The sequence below is a fragment of the Capricornis sumatraensis genome, chromosome 2 (genome assembly GCF_032405125.1).
Source record: "Capricornis sumatraensis isolate serow.1 chromosome 2, serow.2, whole genome shotgun sequence".
In the NCBI taxonomy this organism is placed as follows: Eukaryota; Metazoa; Chordata; class Mammalia; order Artiodactyla; family Bovidae; genus Capricornis; species Capricornis sumatraensis.
Genome location: NC_091070.1, coordinates 32040008 through 32064816, shown reverse-complemented (window position 1 = coordinate 32064816; position 24809 = coordinate 32040008). Strand labels below are relative to the sequence as shown.

Here is a 24809-nt window from a genome sequence, read left to right as displayed (position 1 = left end):
TGTGTGTGTGTGTTAGTCACTCAGTCATGTCCTACTCTTTGCGACCCCATGGACTGTGGCCTCCCCCAGGCTTCTCTGTCCTTGGAATTCTGCAGGCAAGAATACTGGAGTGGATTGCTGTTCCCTTCCCGACCCAGGGGTCGAACCCTGGTTTCCCGCATCACAGGCAGATTCTTTACCGTTTAAGCTACGGGGAAGTCAAGAACTAGAATAGTGCCAGTATTAATATTAAATCTACCCTTTCCTTTCTTTTTAAAATTCCTAGTATGGAGTGCTTAATTCTGTCAAAACACACATGTAGACTTGGGTGAACTGAAATAGACTAATACTGGATGATACTGGAGTAGGTTGCCACTTCCTGCTCCAGGGGATCTTCCTGACTCAGGGATCGAAACTGTGTCTCTTGCATCTCCTGCATTGGCCTGTGGATTCTTTACCACTAGTGCCACCTGGAAAACCCTAATAGTGGTTATTCAGTCTTTAATTACATGTTCCTAGCTATGGTGTTATTGAACAGCTCCCTTTTAGAAGAGTCTTCCTTATATTGAACCGGAATCTGTGTCCCATGACTTCCACTCATTATTCTTAGCTTATCCATTGGGAGGCACTGTGGTTAAGAGTGCAGATTCCAAGATATAGAGAGGATTAGCATGGCCCCTGTGCAAGGATGACACGCAAATTCATGAAGCATTCCATATTTTATTAAGGAAAAAAAAAAGAGTTCAAATACCAGAATTGACTAGATCTAAGTTCAGAGCACAGGCACTTGCTGATTATGTGATCTTGGCAAGTTACTTCGCTTCTTTGTACCTTAGTTTCATCTTCTGTAGAGTGGGAATAATAATACTACCCATTTTATAAGACAAGCTGGACCAGACCATAAATGATGGTCTGGGTTTGAGGACTATTGAGGTTTGCTTTGAATTATTGTAGCTTCTGTGTATTATCTGATCAATTTGGAATTACAGTACACTGTTGTTCACAAACTGGAATTATAGTGGTTTTTAAAGGATAGTGGTTTAGTTTTTCTTCAAGTAAAAGGGAGTAAGGCAGTCCAGAGCTGGTATTTTTCTGCTGTGCCATTTTTAATGGGTAGTTTCATGATTCAAGATGGCCACTGAGTTCAGTCCACCATCAGAGTTCCAGACAGAAAACCCAAAAAGGGAGAGAGGGTACATGCCAATAGCCTTTCTTCTTTTTTAAGAAGTTTTACTGTAAATCCTAATCAACAATGCTTACCTGTCATTGGACAGAGGTAAATCATGGGGCCATCATTGGCTGTAAGGAAAACTGGGAGACATGGTCTTTTAGCTAGAACATTACCATCGTAAATAAAATTAGGATTCTGACACCAAGAAAGAAGAGAAAAATGGGTATTAGGCAGCTTGCAGTCCCTGCTATGTAAATTAATCAAGCAGTAAGCAGTGCAAAGTGTATAGACATAACATAGAGTCAGGGTTCTCCAGAGAAGCAGAACGAGTAGGATTCATCTTAAGAAACTGGCTCATATGAGTTTGGAAAATGACCAATCTGAAATCTGCATGGAGGCCCCAGGGAAGACCTGATGTTGCAGCTCAAGCTCAAAGGCAGTCTGCTGGCAGAATCCTTTCTTGGGGTGGGAAGCCTCAACCTTTCTCTCAAGACCTTCAACTAATTGGATGAGATTCCACACACACACACTGATAGAGAGTATTCTACTTTACTTAAAGTCTACTGAGTTAAATGTTAATCACATCTAACAAATGACTTGACAGAAGTCTCTAGACTGGTGCTTGACTGAGTACTGTGACCCAGCCAGTCTGATCCACAAAATCAGCCATTACACATACATTAAAGTTACAGCTTTGGCAGCTCTCTGCCTCTGTTTCTAATGGATTGAAGTGGACGTGAAGTTCAGTGAATCTACCAGCCCTGGAGGAACTTCCCAGATCAGAAGAGCCCTGAGCCTTGGCTTGCCTTTTGCATCTTTTCTGGCTGGTGGGGTGGGGAGGTCCGGGTGGCAGGAGGGATGTTTGGTGCTCTGGGGTCACCTTCTTACCATGGAATGCAGCCTTTGTGTTAGTCACAAAATATTTACTTCCATGTTTTATTTCTTACTGAGTCCTAGGGCACTACAGGCCTAGTCGGAGCCCACTGTGAGTCACGCATGGGTTCTGTCAGCTCACTCACCTAGACCTTTCCCAGGCAGGGGCTCAGCACAGGCCAAGGCTCACCAAACTCCACAAAGAGTTCATTCTCACTCCTAACAAACATTTGATTGTCACTCTCACATCCTCTCATAAGTATTTCTTCTATGCATGCCTGGTTTCAGTCTTAGCACTTTATAACCTTGAGGGTACATTGTCATATTGGCGCGGGGTGGGGGTGGGGGTGGGGAGGTGGGGGGCAGGTAGTGGTGATGGGAGGGTGGGAAATGGGATATGTTAGTGCACTTTCTCATTGTCACAGATGTTAGTGTGCAATGTAGTTAAATGCAGACTTTAAACAGTGGAGTTTTATAAGTTGAATAATAAAAGCTGTTTGTTTATAAGCACATAAATAGCACTCGATAGAGGAAACAAATCCTGTGTTCACAGGGGCATTTCATTTGTGGGTGTACAGCTCCCTCCCACTTCTGACCTGAAGAAGTCTGATCTGGTGACAGCTCATTCTGCAGACATCACAACTGGAGCAAAGCCAGATCAGAGGTAAGGGGCGGGGGAAGGGTGGACTTGGTGTTTATTATTTGGTGATGCTCTGTAACTAAGCTGTAGCTTTACTGAACTTTTCCTCAAAGCCTCCAGATATGAAATCCAGGTAGAACTGATAGGGTAGAGGCCGAAAGAGAGCACTATGATGCGTTTGCAGTTATGTCTGGTGATTTCTTACATTCTTACTTATGCCAGATTAGAGCATCTTTATTAATAGAGAGAAATAGTGGCAAGGGGTGGGTTGGAAGGAATGCATTTCACAACTGTCTCTCTCTATATATATATACATAATATATAATCTTCAGTTTGAAATTTCCCTTGGTTTCCATAGCCCAGCTGCAGAAGGCCACCCAATTAGTTAAAAAGAAAAAAGGTTTGAAATCAAGGCTGGGTTTCTTTGTGTGAACTAAAATAGAGGAAATGGCTACAATTGCCTTGCCAGGGGTGTTCAACCCTAAATTAGACTAAAAAAGCCATCATATAACATCAGACAACTTAAAAAGATGTAATAAGGGAACTGTCTGCTTTGCACATCTGTTAAGAACATCTGGCTTTGGCCTGAGCCCTGATAACTCTGACAGTTAGCTGGTGGCCCACATATGAAAAAAAGAGGCAAACCCTCAACCTGTCAGGCTCCTGGCATAACCACCAAGCCCAAGGGCGAAAAGAAGCTGGGGCATTTGAAGCTGCCAGCATGGCCTGTGCTCAGCTCACATTCTGACTGCAAACTTGAAAGAGAGAGGCTTTTGGGGACTCAGGTGCTGGCCTCAGGATGTGGTCCCTGTGTACCTGGCCCCAGAGGGCCCTTCAGCACCAGCATTGTTGTTGCTGGGGGAGGGGCGCGGTTAGGAGGCTGCATCCCTCAATCACAGCTCCCTTTCTTTGGTGGTATGTGTGTGCTTAGTCACTCAGTCCTGTCTGACTCTTTGTGACCTCATGGACTGTAGCCTGCCAGGCTCCTCTGTCCATGGGATTTCTGAGGCAAGAATGCTGGAGTGGGTTGCATGCCCTCCTCCGAGGGATCTTCCCAACCCAGGTGGTACTGGGTTGTTGAAGAGATGTGCCCTGTGGCAGGCTGCATTTTCCAAAGATGGCCACGACAACATCTCTCATCCCACATGCTAATCCTCATCAAGAGGCACAGTCTCACTTCCCCGCCCTCGAGTGTAAGCTGGCCACAGTGACATGCTTGCAGCCAGTAATGTGACTTGAAGATGGTGACTTCCGAGGTTGGGCTTGGAAGGCCATGCAGCTACCCCCGGGCTTTCTCAGAAGGCTTGCTTTGTGGACATCCCCCCTTTGGTGCTCTATCTCAGAGCCAGCCGCCAAGCTGTGGGAAACCCCAGTCACAGGAGAAGGCCACATGCGCGTGCTCCTATTGACAGTCCCAGTGGAGGCTGGCCTTTGAGTCCTTTCAGCTTGATCCCAGACATATAAGGAAGGAAACCTGCAGATGATTCCAGCTCCCAAATGAGTTTCGCAGCTGAGGCCCCAGACATCATGAAACAGAGACAATATACCCCTACTCTGCCCCATCCAAATTCCTGACCCTAAGCATCTGTGAGCCCAATAAAATGGCTATTATATTGATGAGGGTCTTCCCAGGTGATGGTAAAGGACCCACCTGCCAATGCTGGAGACAAAAGAGACAGGTTTGATCCCTGGGTCAGGAAGATGCCCTGGAAGAGGAAATGCCAACCCATTCGAGTATTCTTGCCTGAAGAATCCCATGGACAGAGGAGCCTGGCTGGCTGCAGTCCGTATGGTCACACAGAGTCAGAACCAAAGGAAGTTTCCAGTTGAAGATCTATATCGTCCACTAGGTTTGGGGTGGTTCATTATACAGCAGTAGACAATCATAGCATGTCCATAAGACACACTTCTGGTGGAATCTGAATGCTATTAATCATTCACTCTACCCCCCTCCCCAACCCCAGGATCCTTCAGAGGCATGCCCAGCACTATGTTACACAAAGTACACTTTTGTAAGAGAAGTACAGGGCTACCACTTGCTGCTTTTTCGTAGGAACAGAAAAAGATACCCATTCCTCTGAGACAGTGTGGTCCTGCCCCACAGCACGAGCCTAGCAGGCCAAGTGCATACTCTAAACCTGGTAATATCTTGTGTAGTGTACCAACTGCACTACTGTATACAGCAGCCCTGGAGAAGTGTAAAAGTAAGTCTCTCCTAAGGAGTTCACATTCTTATCGATATAAAATATGTGCATTTTATAAAAGGAAAGTGTCAAATGCTAAATCATGTGCTAACACTGATTAGAAAAAGTTTTGTGCCCTGTGGACCTTGGGTAGAAGAACTGGGCTCAGGTTACATTCTGCTACTGACCAGTATTCAAGGCTTTGCTTGGCATCTGGGAGTAGGTGCCTAGGTTCTTTGAACTGTGGTGTCTTTCACCTGGGTAGTAAGAAGTGCCTCTTAAGTGCTCATTGTCAGATAGTCCCCACTTATGGCAGAGCAGGGTCTAAGGAGTTAGTCAGAATTACTGCCAAAACCTGGACTCAATAACTCATATGCACATGTTGTTTGTTCATATGGCTTGGTTCTTAGGAGAAAAAAAAAAAAAAAAATCACCTCAGTAGAAAAGTCTTCCCCAACCACCATCTTTAAAATTTCAGAGCTCCGTGACACTACTATTCCCTCTCTGTGGTGGACTAGGGATGGCCGCACGTTCTTTGATCCCCTTCCTGTGGAGAGACAGGGTCTCTGTCACTTACATGTAGGCAGGTCCTGTGGTTTCTTTGAGCAACAGAATATGGCAGATGTGGTGCTGGGACAGTTTCCAGGCCCAGGCCTTAGGAGACTGACAGTTTCCACTTCCTGCCTCTTAGAACAGTTTCTCTGGGAGTCCTGGATTTGATTACCTGAGGCTGCCATGCTCAAGTAAAGTGGAGGCACTCCACTCAAGAGCTCCAGCTTAGCCCAGGCTTCTGGTCACCCCCACTGAGGCCCTGGACACTCTGGACCTTCAAGACGAGTCCATCTGCCAGTTGACATCACTGACTAGAAGGACTCCCCCATCTGGCCCTGTCTGGTCTGCAAAATGATGAGATCTAGTAGAACAGTTCTTATTCCAAGCCACTAAGTCTTGAGGTGGTTTGTTACACAGCAGTTCCAGTTATCTGGAACGCCACCCCTCCTCACTCTGTTTTGTTTTCCTTACCTCCAGTGGTGTCCTGGATCTGGCTCATACTGGCCTGTGAGAACAGATGATAAAATTTTCTGGAATTCTGTGAGCTAGTTATTAAACAAAGCCATCACGAAAAATTAAATAATTCAAATTGCAATGAAATTAATCATGTTAAAAACAAAAATAATAGATCCTAAAAACTCATAATATCCTGGTTCTTTTACTGTGTTTTACTCTCATCTGTGCTTTGAGGTTATATCCCTTGTGTCTGTCTATGGTGGGGCTACTTGCAATTGTGCGTTACAGCTCATCTCCTCCGAAGTCCATGATCAGGGATATCACACTGAGAGCTTGAAAGTCACCGTGCGTGTCTGCTAAGTCGCTTCAGTCATGTCTGACTCTTTGTGACTCCATAGACTGTCACTGTAGTGTGGTATAAATACCACAGAAATCATCAAATGCCTTCCAGAGAGCTGGTTGTTAAATATGTCCGAGCTCGCCATTACTGCTGTTCACTGTACTTACAACCAACAGATATGTTAGGTATTTTATTGAGTATTTCTTTATTGTTTCCTTCCTCAGTGGAATCTAAGCTTCCTGAGAGGAGAAACTTTGTCTCTTTTTTTGTTCACTGTTGTTCCCGCAGAACCCCAGAAAGCATCAAGCACAGAGGAGGCATTCAATTAATATTTTGCATGAAGGCATTCTGCTCTGTAGCATATGTGTAGTGAAATTCATAGGTCATTTGACACATCCTCTTCTCTGGAGACCTACTGGGATTACTCTCAGCAGCTGTGTGATCTGACGTGCTGGCCACAGACTCGTAGCTCAAGCTAGACCAGTGAACATCCCTTAACCACATATTTGGAGTTAAGTGAGGGAATCCAAGATGAAGTGGGTGTGTGAGGATAAGGGAGTGTGAGCAGAGGCCAGCAGTTGTGGAATGACAGGTACTTTAAAACTTGCGGGCTTGCAAGCTATAGATGTCCTTTTCCTGTTCATCATGGGGACTGAGTAGCAAAGAAAGCTCTTCTTCCAAGAAGACAAAGCCGTTTCTCAGAGAGACACAGTGATGAGTGATGGCTGCTTCTGAGGTCTCATGTGTTCTCAACCTTGGGTCTCCCTGTATCCTTATAAAATGTTCTCTTGGTGTGCATTCACTAACTTAAATTGCTTTCTGCAACCCAAAACACCCTAACAAACAGAATCTCTGTGTTTGTTTTAATATAATCTTTTTTTTTTTTAGTTTTTTATTTTTTTAATTTTAAAGTCTTTAATTCTTACATGTGTTCCCAATCATGAACCCCCCTCCCACCTCCAGCCATGTGTCTCTCTGGGTCCTTTTGGTAGTTTTGGAAGGATAAGTCTTGTTTAATCTCTGTGGTCTGAAAACACATATATGAGGTTTGTTTTTGTTCAGTCACTAAGTCTTGTCCAACTCTTTGCGACCCCCATGGACTGTAGCACAGGCTTCCCAGGTGATTGTAGTGGTAAAGAATCCAGCTGCCAATGCAGGGTTAAGATAAGAGATAATAAGAGAGATAAGAGATACGGGTTTGATTCCTGAGGTGGGAAGATCCCCTGGAGGAGGGCATGGCAAACCACTCCAGTATTCTTGCTTGGAGAATCCCATGGTCAGAGGAACCTGGAAGGCTCTGGTCCATGGAGTCACAGAAGAGTCGGACACGACTGAAGCGGCCTAGCATGCACACATGGACTACAGCACCCTAGGCTTCCCTGTCCTTCACTGTCTCCAGGAGTTTGCTTACATTCATATCCATTGAGTTGGTGAGGCCATTCAACCATCTCATCCTTTTGGCCTCCAGCAATTTGTCTTCTCAGTCACAATATGTTGGAAATTACATAAAACCTATGACAAACCTAGACAGTGTATTGAAAAAAACAGAGACATCTCTTTGCTGACAAAGGTCTGTATAGTCAAAGCTATGGTTTTTCCAGTAATCGTGTATGAATGTGAGAGTTGGACCACAAAGAAGGCTGAGCACCAAAGAACTGATACTTTCGAATTGTGGTGCTGGAGTACTCTTGAGAGTCCCTTGGACAGCAAGGAAATCAAACCAGTCAATCCTAAAGGATATCAACACTGAATTCATTGGAAGGACTGATGCTGAAGCTTAAGTTCCAACACTTTGGCCACCTGATACGAGAGCCAACTCACTGGAAAAGGCCCTGATGCTGGGAAAGATTGAAGGCAGGAGGAGAAGGAGCAGACAGAGGATGAGATGGTTGGATGGCATCACTGACTCAATGGACATGAGTTTTAGCAAACTTTGGGAGATAGTGAAAGACAGGGAAGCCTGGCATACTGCAGTCCATGGAGTCGCAAAGAGTCGGACAGGATTGAGTGAACAACAACAAAAGTTAAAATATACTTGTGGGTTGAAACAGAAACAGTTTCCTTTTGCATCAGTTTACAGTTTATATTAGGGCCATGACTATGGAAAAGACTCTAGAAACTGACGTGTGCAGGTCCACATCGGACAGAGTTTCGTGTAACTGTTTCTTATTATATGGTCAGTTTTAGGCAGAAGGAAAGGTCTGATTGGAGACAGTCTTTTTTTACAGTGTCAGAGAAATCCTGGTCTAAGGACTTTTTCATAAATAAAGATGACTCGTGGTGTTATTCTTTTTCTTGCCACTTAACCTGAAACTTTTATCACAGGTAAATGACATGAAGGTCTTCTATGACTTGTGTTCCCCACAATCAACACTTCATGGCTTTTCAGATTTCATTTTCCTCACAACAGCCTACTTCTGTGCAGGGAGCACATTTATTCTTTGATATTCCGCTTGACCATGGAGAGTGTTTAGTCTCCATGTTTGCTAAGTGAGCCCATTTTGGGAGGCAGTTTCATGATTAGCTGAACACTGAATTCATTCATCCTACTTGGGTTTTTCCTCTTTGTTTTGATTTTTTTTTTTCCCCTTCATGAAGAAACAAAACAATTCAATTTTGAATTTGTATTCTGGTGGCAACTTTTCTTGGTTTTGCCAGCCTACATTTTCAAAATGAGGGTTTTTAAAACTACTGCCCATTTCAGCACCATTTTGTCTAAACTGACTAGTATCCAAACAATTTTTGTTGTTGTTGTTGTTACCTACTTGTTAAATCATTTAAATTTGTGTTTCATACCTCACTGAAGTCAGAGAACAAAGGAGAGCACTTTGAATTGAGCCCCTGCTGGTGAGTTAAAGAGCGGTTCCCCTGACCCAAGCTACCTGCCAAGTCTTTTTTACTCCTTTAACTTAAAGGCAGGAGGAGAAGGGGACGACAGAGGATGAAATGGTTGGATGGCATCACCGACTCAATCGACATGAGGCTGAGCAAGCTCCAGGAGATAGTGAAATATAGGGAAGCCTGGCTGCGCGTGGGTCGCAAAGAGTCTGACGCAACTGAACAACAACCTAAAACAGATTGGCCACTTTCTTCACATGAGCTGCACCCTCCAGCATCATTCGGAAACCCACCTTGATGGAAGCTTTGAGCAACCCCTCACTTACTCTATTTGTTTTTCCTTGGCTGTTCTGAGTTGAGACACCTCTCTTTTTAGGTGCCAAAAACTCTACTGCTCTTTCTTCAAAATATACACAATTATTAAAAATACTTGAAAATATATGCACCGCCAAGTGACATAAATACTTGTGCTCAACACATAGATTTAACAAATACTTACATTTTGCCATAATTGCTCTAGATCCTTTTTCTTACAGAAATTGAATATTACAAATGGAAAGAAAGCCCCCTTTGCAGCCCTGTCTTTCCATTGTCTCTCTCTTTCCTCACGACTGGTTTTAAAATGTCACTATAAGAGTGATGGCTTCATGTGTTATATTCCTCAGGGCTTTCCCAACTGAGAGGCACTGTGATTTAGGCCCATTTACGTCTCGACAATAACAAAGCCCATATCTGAAATGAGTATCCAGGTGCATATTCTGTGCTTTGTAGAGTGACAACTGCATCTATGCTTTGTAGAGTGACTCACTGTGATGTCGCCAAAAATCTTGGCTTTCTCTGTCCACCAAAGGCAAATAAAAAATATGGAGACAGAGTTTGGAGGAAATAGAAAGGTGGCTTTTAATCATCAGCCAACGGAGGGGAGACTGTGCCCACCCCACTACCCCACGCCCCCGCCGGCTTCCATAAGAAATCGGGGTATACAGATACGGGCTCACAGTCAGGCTGGTGATGAGGAGCAAACGTGTAAGGATCTTGTACTCTTCTTCCTCTAACGTTTTAGAAACAGTCATAGACTTGCATCAGGTAGCTTGGCAGTTAGGTCCATTGTCTTTCTTGAACTGTACTGTGGCCCTCTTTCTGTTACATAAAGGGAAAGGAGAAGCACCACGAGGTGTGTGTGCGTGCTAAGTTGCTTCAGTCCTGTCTGATTCTTTGCGACCCAATGGACTGTATAGCCTGCCAGGCTCCTCTGTCCATGGGATTCCCCAGGCAAGAATACTGGAATAGCCTGTCATTTCCTCCTCCAAGGGATCTTCCCAACCCACGGAATGTCTCCTGCATTGGCCACTGGGTTCTTTACCGCTAGCACCACCTGGGAAGCACCAAGTGGTCTGCAAAGAGTGCTGGAAAGGTGAGCACCCAACACAGGATGTGACTATCATATCGGGTTAATCTTTGTTAGTCTTTACAGATCAGGAACAGTTAAAGTAAAAAATGTTCAGAAAAGGGCAAGAGAAAAAAGAAAACATTTTCCTCTTTTTTACTGCAACAACTGCAGTGGGGACTGTGCTACTGTCGTTTCCCAACTGAAAATTACTACCCTTTTAATAAGGTCAGTGAAGAATAGCACTGAAAGTTACAAAACCAAGAATATCTGGGATCTCTGTGCTAAAGGAAATTCCAGAGGCACTTTGGTGATCCAGCAAGGGGTAAAGAGCCGAAAGAGAAATCCCGATTCCCATAGATGTGTCCTCCCACATAGACGAATAGGTGGCTCTGTTTCACTCTCAGATCTGAGCTGCATGAGGCAGCCTGAGTACTCACTTTCAAGAAGGTGGCTCCCATTTAAGACAAATGGAGATTCTGGAGAAAAATTGCAGACAGCCTGCCAGAGGGAATAATCTGTCTCCAAGTTGGCATCTCCCAAGTGTCTGATTCTAAAGCTATAAAACATGAAAAGTGTGTGGGAAACAGGCAAGCTAATTCCAGTGGTGCATGTCTGAGCTGTCCAATACTTGCTGACTTTAAGAGGCCTTTGTACCAGGAGACAACTTGCCCTTCATCACATAGCACGTGGCCTCAAGGGCAGGCCCTTCCAGGGTCCCAGTCACTTGTCATCTGGGTGATTCCAGCCTTTGCCAGCTTTTGTGTGGAGCTGAGTCAGAGGAACTCATAACAATAATAGCAAACATCATAGAAAGCTTAGCATGTGCCTGGCACAGCCAGAGAGGGTTTATATGCTTTATTTTGTTTAATCCTCATAGCAGCCCTTTAGGGCAGGTCCTGTGGCCCTGAGGTCACACAGGAATGAGCTGGAAGGGAAGCAGTGTGACCTGGAACTTGGGGCCCTGTGGCGGTGCTGCTGTGTTCCTCTCCACCCAGCTCTCATCCAATCACCATAAAACCACCTCAGCAGCCAGATACTTCTAATAGCTAAGTGTCTAGCAAAGGCTGCATTGTCTTCGGAGCCTTAAACACAGCCCTTTTAATTGGAATTGCTTCCTCATTCAGCTTCATATATCTTCCCTCCTCCCACACAAAAGAATCCATTGTATTGGTCTCAGGAACAAACTGGATGCTCCTTTGATATACTTTGCATGTAAATGTAAGGAACAAGACTCATCTGATTTCATTATATCCTTTATTGATGTGCCTGCAGCATTTTATTGTAGGTTTTTGTGACTAGAATTTCTAACAAAGGAGGGAGTGGGCTTCCAGGCTGGCAGCTCCGAAGAGAGAGGATTTACCACGTCTGGCTCTAAAGAGACGCTCACTCGTGGCTGTTGTCATTCCTAAGCTTTTAAAAGGGCTGGATGTTTCAGGAGCTGCTGCTATTCTCTGACTGTGAAAGTGTTATCAAGCATGAGACGAATGCTCCTTGCCACTGTAGGGGGGGTGGGGGACTTTTTGAACCTGCCTGAAAAGAGAGGCAGGATGACATGGTATCACTGGAGGAAATAAATGCGCTCACATGCCAGGACTAACAGAGCTGGTACCTAATCCTTCCTACCTGCAATGACAGGCTCCTGGGACTACAGAATGGGGTTAATTATTCCCAACATTCTTCATTATAATTCTAAATGAGATGATGATTAGAAATAGTACCTAGTCATTGAACTGTAAATGCCTGAGGCATTCTCTTGCTTGAGAAACTAGCATTTTTTTCCTATGGTGTGTTAATTCCTTCAGCACTATCTTTTTTTTTTTTTTTTTTTGAGGTTTAGTTTGTCTTTTAAATAACCAGAGCCTCTGCAACTCTGTTGTGCCAAATAGAAACAGTTAACAGTGACTAAAAGCTGACTAAGCACCAGGTTCTTTATTGTGTCACTGCATTTAATCCTCACAGTCGTCTTCTGAAATTGGGATTTTACTATTTCCATTGTATAGATAAGAGATGGCAGGGAGTGACTAAATGCCTTCACTGGCGGCGCAGCTAGTAGGCTGAGGTTTTAGGACTTGAATCCAGAGTCACACTGAAAATGTAAGACGCTTGTCTCCGAAGACCTAGAGTTTTCTTCCCTTAATAACTCGCTTAGAGGTCTATCCTTATCTCATCTAAAAGCATCCGGGGGTCTAAAGCCTTCCTGATGACACTACTTCAGCCTTCTTTTTGTCAGTGTTCCAGTTTAATCTGTTCATTCTATCTTTTAACAAGGCACATCTAAGACTACCCCCCATCAGCCAAAGTTTCGTTCACTGAAGAAAAAACAACCATCCAATATGAAAGTTGTGAGTTCAATCTTATTTGGAGTTACTGAGGAATATAGCCCAGGAGACAACCTTGCAGATAATTCTGAGGAACTGCTTCAAATAGGTAGGAGGTGAGGTCAGCAAATATATGATTTTGGTGAAGGGGGTAAGTATAATCAAGCACACATCTCAGTAGAAGTCTGCTGCTAGTCACAAGGAGCAAATGTCTCTGTTAATTAGTTTAGTGCTCTTCTAGGCATAAGAAGATGAGACAAGGAAACGGCAACCCACTCCAGTATCCTTTCCTGGGAAATCCCATGGACAGAGGAACCTGGCGGGCTATTATAGTTCATGGAGTCACAAAGAGTCCGGCATGACTGAGCGACGAAACAATAGCAAACAAGGGATAAGAAGATACAAGAAATTGGGTGCATAAAATTTTTCCTGATCATATTTATTTGAAGGCCTGTTCTGCCAGTTTTTCCCAAAGACAGAGTGCCTCATCCTGATTTCCACCCTAACTCTTTTAAGATGTGTTAAGTAAAGATCAGTGACAGGACTGCTGTGGCTAGTGACTTCATTTTGTAGAACCAGATGGAGAACCACATTCTTTAGTTTGTAGTTTCTATGGGCACTGCACTTCACAAAAACTAATTGAATGTAGTTTTTAAAAATCAGTTCTTCACTATAAAAAGTGTTGGTATACAAAAGTACTTATCAATACAACAGAAGTCTTAGCTTTCCTAATTATATATACTACTAAAAGCTAAATTTGCTTTACTTAGACTTACTGTAGAATTCCTTCAAATACTGAGCTCCCTCATGCATTTAAAGTGAGATTCAACTGATGACAAAACTGATTCACAACTTTTTAAGAATGAATGCATAAAGAAAGCAACTTGCTTCAAATAAATTCTTTCATATATATTCACATATTTCCTTTAACCTAGAAGCTCCATTGCTAAACAGGACTAAAGGTTTTTCGATGCTTCCACACATCAGTGGAGTGCAATTCTCTTCCTGTTTTCTTTCATTCCATTTCTAAATTGAGTATCAGAGTGATAAAAAGTCAATCATCAGATAATATCTTTCAATAATTCCAGAACTCACACATTGCTTTCTTTTACCATTCTTTGAAAAAATATCTTAAGATTTTCTAACTGACTGGAGAGTTAGTGAGAGCATAGTAGGGTCTAAATACTGTTATCTTTCAAAGACACAGCCAAAGAGTCAGAATCACTGACTAGTTCACACAAGCACTTTGGAGGATAATCAATAACCTTGAGATTATGTTTCTGGTTTGTTTATTTGTTTTTTAGCTCTGCAAAAAGAAGTTTGACTCAAATAGCAAACCATGATTATGGATGGGATTCGGATGATAATCAAGTGAGTGGTGGCTTTTATTTCAAATCTAAAAAGCAGTTTATTACTGCTTTTCTTGCTCATGCTTCCCTGTCAAGTAGGCACTCCCATGCTGGGGCTCCTAGCAGCTGAGCAGTTGCAGTTAGCTTTAATTATCATGTAGTTTGTGACTTCCTTGGTAGGTTGGGTTCCCCATTTGGTCCTCACCCCTAATTTTCTACCCCTCTCTATTAAGTTATCTATCACTGTATGGCAAATTACCAGCAACTAAGTGCCTTAGAACAGCATATATTTAGGATCTTACAGGCACTGCCTAGCTGACTTCTCTGCTCAGTTTCACAAAGCTGAAATTAAGGTTTCAGGACCTTAACCCCTCTGAGGTTAAGGTCTCATCTGAAGCTTGGGGTCCTCTTCCAGATACATATAGTTATTGGAAGTTCATTTTCCTGCAGCTATAGAATTCATGACCACTTGCTTCTGCAAAGCCAGCATCTCTAAACTCTAGGCTCTCTTTTAAGGAGCTCACCTGGTTTGGTCAGGCCCACCTAGGATAATCTCTTTTTGATTAGTTTGAAGTCCACTGATTGCATCTGAAAAAAATCGCTTCATTTTTGCCATATAACAATAACCGTAGGAGTGCTGCCCCATTGCCTTTGCCACATTACACCTGTTAGAAGCACGTTATAAGTCCCACTGACACTCAAGGGTGTGGTTCAGTGGGGGGTCATTTAAAATTCTTCCTACCACATTCACTTTCTGGATAAGAACAGAAATGAGGCTCATGAGCACACAGTAGCCACTCTTTCATGCATTCAGGGCACTTTAATACTAAAGAAAATGTCTTATGTCACCTCTTTACATCATTGAATCATGTCCCAAAGTCAAAGAACCCTATTTGGAGAGTTTAAGGGTTTTCCCTCATTGGGCAACTTTTACATTAACATGACTTTAGATCCAGTGGAGGTGAAGGTGAGTGTGGTCATTTTGGATGTTTAGTTGTTCCTTTCTAGGGGCTATCTGAAGAAGGAAATGGCAACCCACTACAGGATTCTTGCCTGGAGAATCCCATGGACCGAGGCGCCGGGCAGGCTATAGTCTATGGGGTCACAAGAGTCAGACACGACTTCGCGACTAAAGAGAGAGAAAGGCGGGGTTGGGGGGCGGGGGCGGCCGGAGGGTGGATATCAGGGAGCAAAGAAAGCTGAGTTTATTAGCAGGACTTTTCTTCAACCTCAAATGGAAAAGCAAAGGTGTTTCGGGATAAAATCAATTCTTAGTCAAGTAGACTAAAGAGTGTCATTCAAAGTCCAAGTGATGTGTGTGTCAGTAGATTTTGTAGAACTCACGATTCTAAAATTTGTCAATTTGGAGATGTGCTATTGGGAAGAGAGAATTAGAGGAGTACTCACATGTCTGTGTGCACATGTATGCATGTATACACTTTTCACACTTTCTCATTGCTTTTCAACTGACCCTAAAATAATAATACCAATCAGTTATTGAGAATAATCATGTTCTAGCCATCTTACAGGCAATATTGCTTATCTAATATTGTTAATGTAATACAGATAATGTCGGGCTTCCCCTACCTTTGAAATTTACATAAAATTGATTTGTATGTCCTAATTATCTGTGGAAATCCAATTTTCTCACCAAGATTGGGATAGATTCTAATGGTTACTGCCAGCTCTGATTTCATGTTCCTACTGAATTCTCACTCTCATTGATATCTGGCCTTTGGAGCTTTCTCCTTGTCTGTCCCACAGCCCCATGGACCCCAAAAGATAACATAGGTCCAACAGGACTGGATACATAATTTGTAGGATCCAGTGCAAGGTCAAAAAGATTTAAGAATTTCAAGATGGTGACAGAACCTTAAACCAAGCATGTGGCCGTTCTAAGCTTGGGGGTGTGACTGTACACATCACGTGTCCATGAAGGTAGTACTGTCCTAGAATTTCCGCAAGTACCACCCCTACAAAGCAGTCAGGTGAACTACACATTTCATCGAGTGCCTAGGGTAATAATAGAATAGCATTGCGTTTAGGGATCACAGCAGCTCACAGTGAGAGAATCTCAGAATAAAGTTACTTCAAATTTCTGTCCATATCTACTAAAACTTAGTTTATAATTTCCTCTTTTTTCCCCTGATATCTTTTCTAAACCATGGCCCATACCCAGGGTGCTCATCAGGGCATGCTACTGGGCAAAATTTGACCTATTCCTAAGAGAAACGATCTCCTTCCCTAGGAATGGAAGTAGGAATAGTTGTATTTTAAATAGCAAATTATTCTCTTTTGTGCATGTTACTATTATTATCATTCTCATTTTACAGTTAAGGAGTTCTGATGCTCAAGAGAACAAAGCGGGTGAAATGATATCTGGCTTCAATGCTTGCATTCCTTCCACTATGCTTGCTGCTCTCTAAATCTGGAAGGGTTTATGAGAAGTTACAAATTAGTCCCAGAATGTGCCAAGACTATCTCTATGGGGTGCAGCCTGGTATAAATCTTTCAGTGGCTCCACTAGAACCAAACAGTTTGGACTGTTGTAGTCAGATTATCACGTAAAGCAAGGTCAGCCAGAGGGCTACTATGGAAGAAGGTTAGACTATGTCCCTCTTTCTTTCCTGGGCAATGTGGGATTTAAGGACTGTTAAGATTCCTTTCTTCACCTCTTTATAGAGCTGGAGACCATCATTATTACCCTTATGGTCTACGTACATTGAAAAACAGAGCTATCCTCTTGGGACTGTCAGAGCCACTCTAGTTATTGAATTTCTCTCTTTCATCACAAGGGAGGAAGAATCCTCCAGTGTGTGGCAGACATCCTTGGAGACATTCTGTCCATTGTTTTTGTGGACCACGTACTGTGGTCAGCCCATTACTCAGTCTTAGGATAACCAAATTCAAAGCCACATGAGCCATCGAACCATCTGTGTATTTAAGCTAGGGATGTGTGAATGTGCTACAGTCCCCTTTTTGGGCTAAATTTCAGTATGAAATGCTGCCTTATGAATAGACTGATTACATAGTTTGTCAGCCAAATGTACATTCATTAACCAACCAATTAGTTTTATTATGGTAAACCTATAAAGTCTGTTCAGAAAAGATTTTCAAAAAAGAGATTATTTCTATAGAATAAAAATAATATATCAATATATATTCAGAAAAATATTGTTACTTATATTTATTTCTGAACTTTTAAAAATGATACAATCTAAGTAATTAGTATATGTTAATGTGCTTTCATTAGTTTCATAGTATTCTGTCTAATAACCATGTTGATTGTATTTTTCTGATGAATGTTTTTTCAAAATCATCATATTAAATTAAATATTCACAGACAAATGCTTAAAATCATCTTAAAGATTATATTGTAAGGTTAATAAATTTTAAAATTGTTAACACCTTTAATTAGCTTTTCCTTGAGAAAATACTCTATAAATGCTGAGGTACTTGTTAAGCTCAGAGCAAGCAAATTCTGCTAAGTAAGATAAAAATTTGCAATTTAAATTTTTAATTCAAATTTTCAAATTTAATATTTCAGTCCATATATTTTCACTAAGACTATGTTTTTGCCACTATTTAGTTTATTCCAACAAAGAATTTTATAAGTAAAAACTCATTAAAGTTTTCTTGATTTACAAATAGATTGCCAAATTTAAATGCCACTAAACTCTAGACCTTCTCAAATTTCTTTCCATTCTGTAACTATAAATTTATCCTGTTGAAAACAGGAATTTTTATCAAAGTATACCTCCTATAAGATGAGATATTTCCAAGTACAATTACAGAATTTCAAATCATACCTGGGCATTATTTGAGCTCTCCTTTCTGGGTTGTTGACTTTCTCACTTGGCTGTATAGGGATACACTTCAATATCTTTTTATTTGTCAGCTTTGTTTTTAGTAATTGCAATTTCATTAAACTTCAGAATCTGAACTATTTGGCATTCCATTCAATAAATACTTCAATATTTCCAACTAATTTTCAATGAATTGGAGACCAAATGTAAAAAACTTGTTTACAAAAATGTAGACAGGAAGGCGAGAAAGTATGCAGTGCCATGCTGGTATAAATTAGAGTCTTCAAGATCAGGTTTGTAGTTCAGTACTGCTATGTGCTGTTATTTAGTCATTAAGTCATGTCTGACTCTTTTGCAACCCTGTGGACTGTATAACCCACCAGGCTCTTCTGTTCATGGGATTTTCCAGGCAGGAACACTGGAGTGGGTTGCCATTTCCTTCTCCAGGGAATCTTCCTGACACAGGGATCGAACCCGTGTTTCCTCCACTGGCAGGCGAATTCTTTACCGCCAAGCCACCATGGAAGCCCAAAGCTATGTTTAGGTAATTTTATTTGTCTATTTTGTGAATTGAATCTTCTTTTATTTGGATATAACTGTAAATTATATGGGGCTTCCCTGGTGGCTCAGATGGTAAAGAAACTCCCTGCCAGTGCAGGAGATGCAGGTTCAGCCCTGGGTTGGGAAGATCTCCTGGAGGAGGGCATGGCAACTCTCTCCAGTACTCTTTCCTGGAGAATCCCCATGGACAGAGGAGCCTGGTGGGCTACAGTCCATAGGGTCGCAAAGAGTCAGACATGACTGAGAAACTAAGCATAGCACAGCATAAATTATATGAGCACTACACTAATTCTTACACATTTCTGTTTCATCACTGAAGAACACTTTACCATGATGGTCTACTCCATCAAAACCCAAATTATTATCACCAAAATTTTTTATTTTAAATGTCAAACTTTTAAACAGAATTTTCAGTATCATTCACAACAATATCAGGAATGGATGCATCAACATCTAAAACATTTACGTTGATTACATGAACTGGATGAAAAACATTGAACCAATGATGCAATTAAAATATTTTTCTATTTGAAGTAAATGATGACACTAACATAAAACTGGTGGTTTTTACTTTTTCTATGTACAGAAGAAAACTCGAAATTGAAAACATATTAAAATGTATTTAGAAGAACCATCATTTGATTTAAACATGATATAAACACATACTTCAAATAGTGAGTGAGTGTAAATGTACCTTCTGAAGCTTTAGTGGCTAACTTTTTTTCCCAGTGCATTCTTCTTAAAATAACTAGTAAGCATTGATACTGATGCTTCCTCAGTATATTTAGTCTTCTGGCTCTTATGTGGTCAGTGATATCACTATGACCCCCATGGAGAATGATAAATGTCAATAAATGCTTCATCTAAGAAACATGTTCCTCATCAGCTTTCTTGGATGCTTAGTACTTAATCTTCCCACTAAATATACTCCTTCAGTCCTACTGAATTCATTGCTGTCAATGAATATTACAGTATAAACATGTTATCAATAAAATAAATAGTTGTAGATTTACAATAAGTAGCCAAACTACCATGTAAGAACTTATTTCTAGATTCTCTCACGTATGTTACAGTAGTATGCCTCTGTGTCTTAAGTTTTCACCAACCCCAGGAACTCTCTGGCTCTGCCGCAGGTCTCTTAAATCTGCTTCAGCTTATCTTAATGCAGCAATTGCTAATTAGACTTTGCTTAAAAATGAAAAATTCTGAAAAAAAAAAATACTAAAGCACATAGATACTGGACAACAGGCATAAACCATGACAGTCCCAAGCAAAATGAAACATAGAGACATCCTTCAGATGAAGAACACAAGCTCTGCTCATCCATATTATAGGATCTATCCTTAAACCTTGTACACTCTTCATGTTCTTATAATGTGAAACTTTATGATTTAATTTTCCACGCCAGGCTGAGCTCTTCTGTTACCATTTTAGATTAAAAAGCTAAAGTAATATTTATATGGGCTTTCCTGATAGCTCAGTTGGTAAAGAATCCACCTGCAATGCAGAAGACCCTGATTCGATTCCTGTGTTGGGAAGATCTGCTGGAGAAGGGATAGGCTACCCACTCCAATATTCTTGGGCTTCCCTTGTGGCTCAGGTAGTAAAGAATCTGCCTGTGTGTGGGAGACCTGAGTTCAGTCCCTGGGTTGGGAAGATCCCCTGGAGAAGGGAAAGGCTACCCACTCCAATATTTAAAGAGGTAGAATCTGATGTACACATCAAGTAAATCTTGTATTTTAGAAATTAAATTAGTGTTTTTTTAATTTTTTTTAATTGGAGGCTAATTACTTTACAGTATTGTATTGGTTTTGCCATACATCAACATGAATCTGCCATGGGTACACATGTGTTCCCCATCCTGAACCCCCTTCCCACCCCTCTTCCTAAATTAGTGCTTTTTTAATAAAGTAGTTAGGAAGTTAAGTTTCATTGTGTTTATCTCCATGTTTTATGAGATACTATTGCTATTAAAAATGCCTTTACTCTGTACAGCAGTGATTGGCACAACATTGTAAATTACAAAAATACCTTTACTTAGAACAGATAAAATAAAAATAGTGACAATACCAAATGCTACTGAGAATGTGGAGAAACTAGATTTCTGACACAGCCATTCTGAAAAACAGTTTGGTAGTTTCTTATCAAACTAAAAATGCATTTAGCATACAACCCAGCAATTGTCACTTATCCCAGAGAAATCAAAACTTATGGTCAAATCAAGACATATACATGGATGTTTATATAGAAGTTTTCTTTGTAAAAAATAAAAGTCAGAAACAATCTCAATGTCCTTCAATGATTGAACAAGCTGTGGTACAACCTTACCATGGAATAGTACTCACAAAAGAAAAGAATGAAGTATTGCTCCATGCAACAACTTGGATGGACCTCAAGGGCATTATGCTGAATTTAAAAAGCGAATCTAAATAGGTCACATACTGCATGATTCTATGTCTATCATATTCTCAAAAAGACAAAATTAGAGGTATGTTAAACATATTGATATTAACCAAGGGTTAGAGACAGGGGTGGGTGCAACTATGAAGAAGTAGCATGAGGGAGCTCCTTATGGTGACGAAGCAGTTGTATATCTTGTGTATTGCGGTAGTGATTATATGAATCTACACAGGTGATAAGTTTGCATAGAACACACACACACATGAGTGCAATTTCCTGGTTTTGATATCACACTGTAGTTGCCAATGTTTTGAACACTTTGTTTGGTAAATTGTTTATTTTTGTTTTATTGCACTATAGTTATATAGGATGTGGACAAGGCAATGGCACCCCACTCCAGTACTCTCGCCTGGAAAATCCCATGGACGGAGGAGCCTGGTGGGCTGCAGTCCATGGGGTCGCCAAGAGTCGGACATGACTGAAGTGACTTAGCAGTATGTAGGATAAGGACTGGAGAAAAACAGGTGAAGGGTACTATTTTTGCCCCTTTCTGTGAGTTTAGAATTACTTTCAAACAAAAAGTTACCTGAAGAAACAAAAATACATTTGCCCCCCTTTTATGTTGTATTTGGTATTATGATATGATATCGGCTTACCTGGAAAGGAAAAGTAATAATCAAATGATTTCAAATTTCAGTTCTTTTTTCCTATCTTCTTTTCTGTATTTCTTATTTGTTTTGTGGTGAGTGTGTTTTATTAACGTAATACAAATAATGAGGAGGTAAAGTAAACGTTGGACTACTAATGTCAAGGAGGACTGAGATGAAGGAGCAGCTGCTGAGACAGTGGCCACCAGAAAGACATCAGTGGCTGTATTTTTCAGTGTCGTGTATAATGCATACATAATGTATGACTCTCAATAGGTGCCCCGTGATGGTTCACAGAATGAAAGAATGAATATTCAAAGGGTGCCAAACAGAATTCAGAGCAGATGGAAAGAGGTTCAAAAAGAGGCTGGAAAGCCAACAGGTAGCAAATAAAATAACTTCCTCTTAAACCAGAGCTCATAACTGAAATCTGTTTTTAAGAAAAGGACTGATAATTTCAAATGTGGACGAAATCTAGGTCAGAACTGATTGTGTGTGTGCTTAGCCATGACTGACTCTTTGTGACCTCATGGACTGTAGCCCCCGCCAGTCTCTTCTGTCCATAGGATTTTCCTGGCAAGAATACTGGAATGGGTTGCCGTGCCCTCCTCCAGGGAGTCTTCCTGCCAGGAATCAAACCTGCATCTCCTGCACCTTCTGTATTGCAAATGAATTCTTTACCACTGAGCCAACAGGGAAGCTCAGGACTGTTTAGACCAGGCTTAACTGCTAAACAAGGTCTCACTGGGTTCAGGGAATAAACCACTTGAACTGCTAATACTTCCTTGGATCTGGAGAGCCAACATTGTGTCAGGAGCTTTGTTTTATGAAGAGCTGAGGGGGTGCCTGCTGAAGTCCTGCGAGGCATAAGCATCACATCTTAGAGGAAAGACCAACAGCTCTAGACTCAAGGAAAATTCCCTGTCTCTCAGAGCAGAGCTGTGTAAATTTAAAAAATGATTTGAGGCTTTCTTAGAGTAAGTCATTACCTTAATCCCACAGGTCAAGTTTAGCTTGTGACAAGGGAAGAGTGGAGACTGAATGCTTTACTGGGCCTAAGTGACATGAGATTGTCCAGCAAGGAGTCCCATTAGCTCTGTGTTCACTAGTGCTTGCCACACCACCAGTGATAGCTTGGGTCTTGCCTCAGTGTCTTTGTGATGCCAGGTGAGAGGCTTACCCTGTGCTCCGTGTGTGGTGTGAGCTCTTCACTGGTCATATGTGTCAACCGCAAAGGCACCTTTCAATGCCATCACTTCATGGCAAATAGATGGGGAAACAGTGGAAACAGTGGCTGACTTTATTTTGGGGGGCTCCAAAATCACTGCAGATGGTGATTGCAGCCATGAAATTAAAAGACGCTTACTCCTTGGAAGGAAAGTTATGATCAACCTAGACACATATTAAAAATCAGAGACATTACTTTGTCAACAAAGGTCTATCTAGTCCAGGCTATGATTTTTCCAGTGCTCATGTATGGATATGAGAGTTGGACTATAAAGAAAGCTGAGCACTGAAGAATTGATGCTTTTGAACGTGTAGTAATTATCATTATGTAAACAATCTAATCTGAGTGTTGATACGTGTAGTTTCACTGAGCTGACAATAATGAATGTTGAGTGTGCTGTTCCACAGACCTGTTTCTTTCCCAGGTGAGGGGTGGCAGTGATGAGCATCCCTTCTGTGGCCACACAGAGTCCACAGGTTTTCAAGGTCTTCAGAGGAGCATAGCAATTTTCAGGTCAGTAATAGAAAAAGGAGTATGTCAAGGCTATATATTGTCACCCTGCTTATTTAACTTATATGCAGAGTACATCATGAGAAACGATGGGCTGAATCAAGTACAAGCTAGAATCAAGATTGCCGGGAGAAAGATCAATAACCTCAGATATGCAGATGACACCACCCTATGGCAGAAAGTGAAGAAGAACTAAAGAGCCTCTTGATGAAAGTGAAAGAGGAGAGTGAAAAACTTGGCGTAAAGCTCAACATTCAGAAAACTAAGATCATGTCATCTGGTCCCATCACTTCATGGCAAATAGATGGGGAAACAGTGTCAGACTTTATTTTTTTGGGCTCCAAAATCACTGCCAATGGTAACTGCAGCCATGAAATTAAAAGATGCTTACTCCTTGGAAGGAAAGTTATGATCAACCTAGACAGCATATTAAAAATCAGAGACATTACTTTGTCAACAAAGGTCCATCTAGTCAAGGCTATGATTTTTCCAGTAGTCATGTGTGGATATGAGGGTTGGACTATAAAGAAAGCTGAGTGCCGAAGAATTGGTGCTTTTGAACTGTGGTGTTGGAGAAGACTCTTGAGAGTCCCTTGGACTTCAAGGAGATTAAACCAGTCCATCCTAAAAGAAATCAGTCCTGGGTATTCATTGGAAGGACTGATGTTGAAGCTGAAACTCCAATACTTTGGCCACTTGATGCGAAGAGCTGACTCATTTATAAAGACCCTGATGCTGGGAAAGATTGAGGGCAGGAGGAGAAGGGGACGACAGAGGATGAGAGGGTTGGATAACATCGCCGCCTCAATGGACATGAATTTGGGTAAACTCCAGGAGTTGGTGATGGACAGGGAGGCCTGGTGTGCTGCGGTTCATGGGGTCTCAAAGAGTCCGACACGTCTGAGCGACTGAAGTGACTGACTGACACTTTTTTTCCACCCATTTAGAGTGAAAATCATAATAAGACATACAAGCATTTGTGATGGAGAAGCAGCATACTATAATTCGAGAGAAGAATTACAGATTTTTAGAATAATATTTGATGGCCCTTTGGAACATTTTTACGGTTGAACATTCATTTCCTGGGAGCAGGACCCTGTAAGCCTACCCAGTTTTAGCAGCTAAGCCACCCAGTTTTGTTCCTAGTCTGTGGTCAGTTGTCTTTCATGGTCAGTCTCCTGTCTGGGACATATATGCGGATCTTCTGGTTCCAACTCTCACGTTTATAGTTCAGAGGCGCGTAGACCACAGATATAGGAGGGACAGAGCTGGTCTCAGAACTTGCCTCACCCTTTTCATTGTAGTGCTGCTTCTGCCAGGCTGCACACCCCCTTTACAGGCTGCAGGACACCAGAGGACCTGAGTAAGGCCAGGGGACAGTGAAACGTGATATTACTTCGTGGCGTTCAAAGCTACAAGGAATAACGGCAGCCAGATATATTCATTCGATCCATTCAACGATTATTCACAGAGTACTTTCTATGTGCCAGGGACTGGTTTAGGTGCTTGGGATGCAGAAGTGAACAAAATAGCAAAAACTCTCATCCTCGCGGAGGCCACGTTCTAGT

At 41.7% G+C, this 24809-nt stretch overlaps 1 pseudogene; it reads left to right on the top strand.

The window, feature by feature from the left end:
• The first annotated feature begins 604 nt into the window (after positions 1 to 604).
• LOC138074694 (U6 spliceosomal RNA) lies at positions 605 to 702 on the top strand (annotated as a pseudogene).
• The last annotated feature ends 24107 nt before the right edge of the window (positions 703 to 24809 follow it).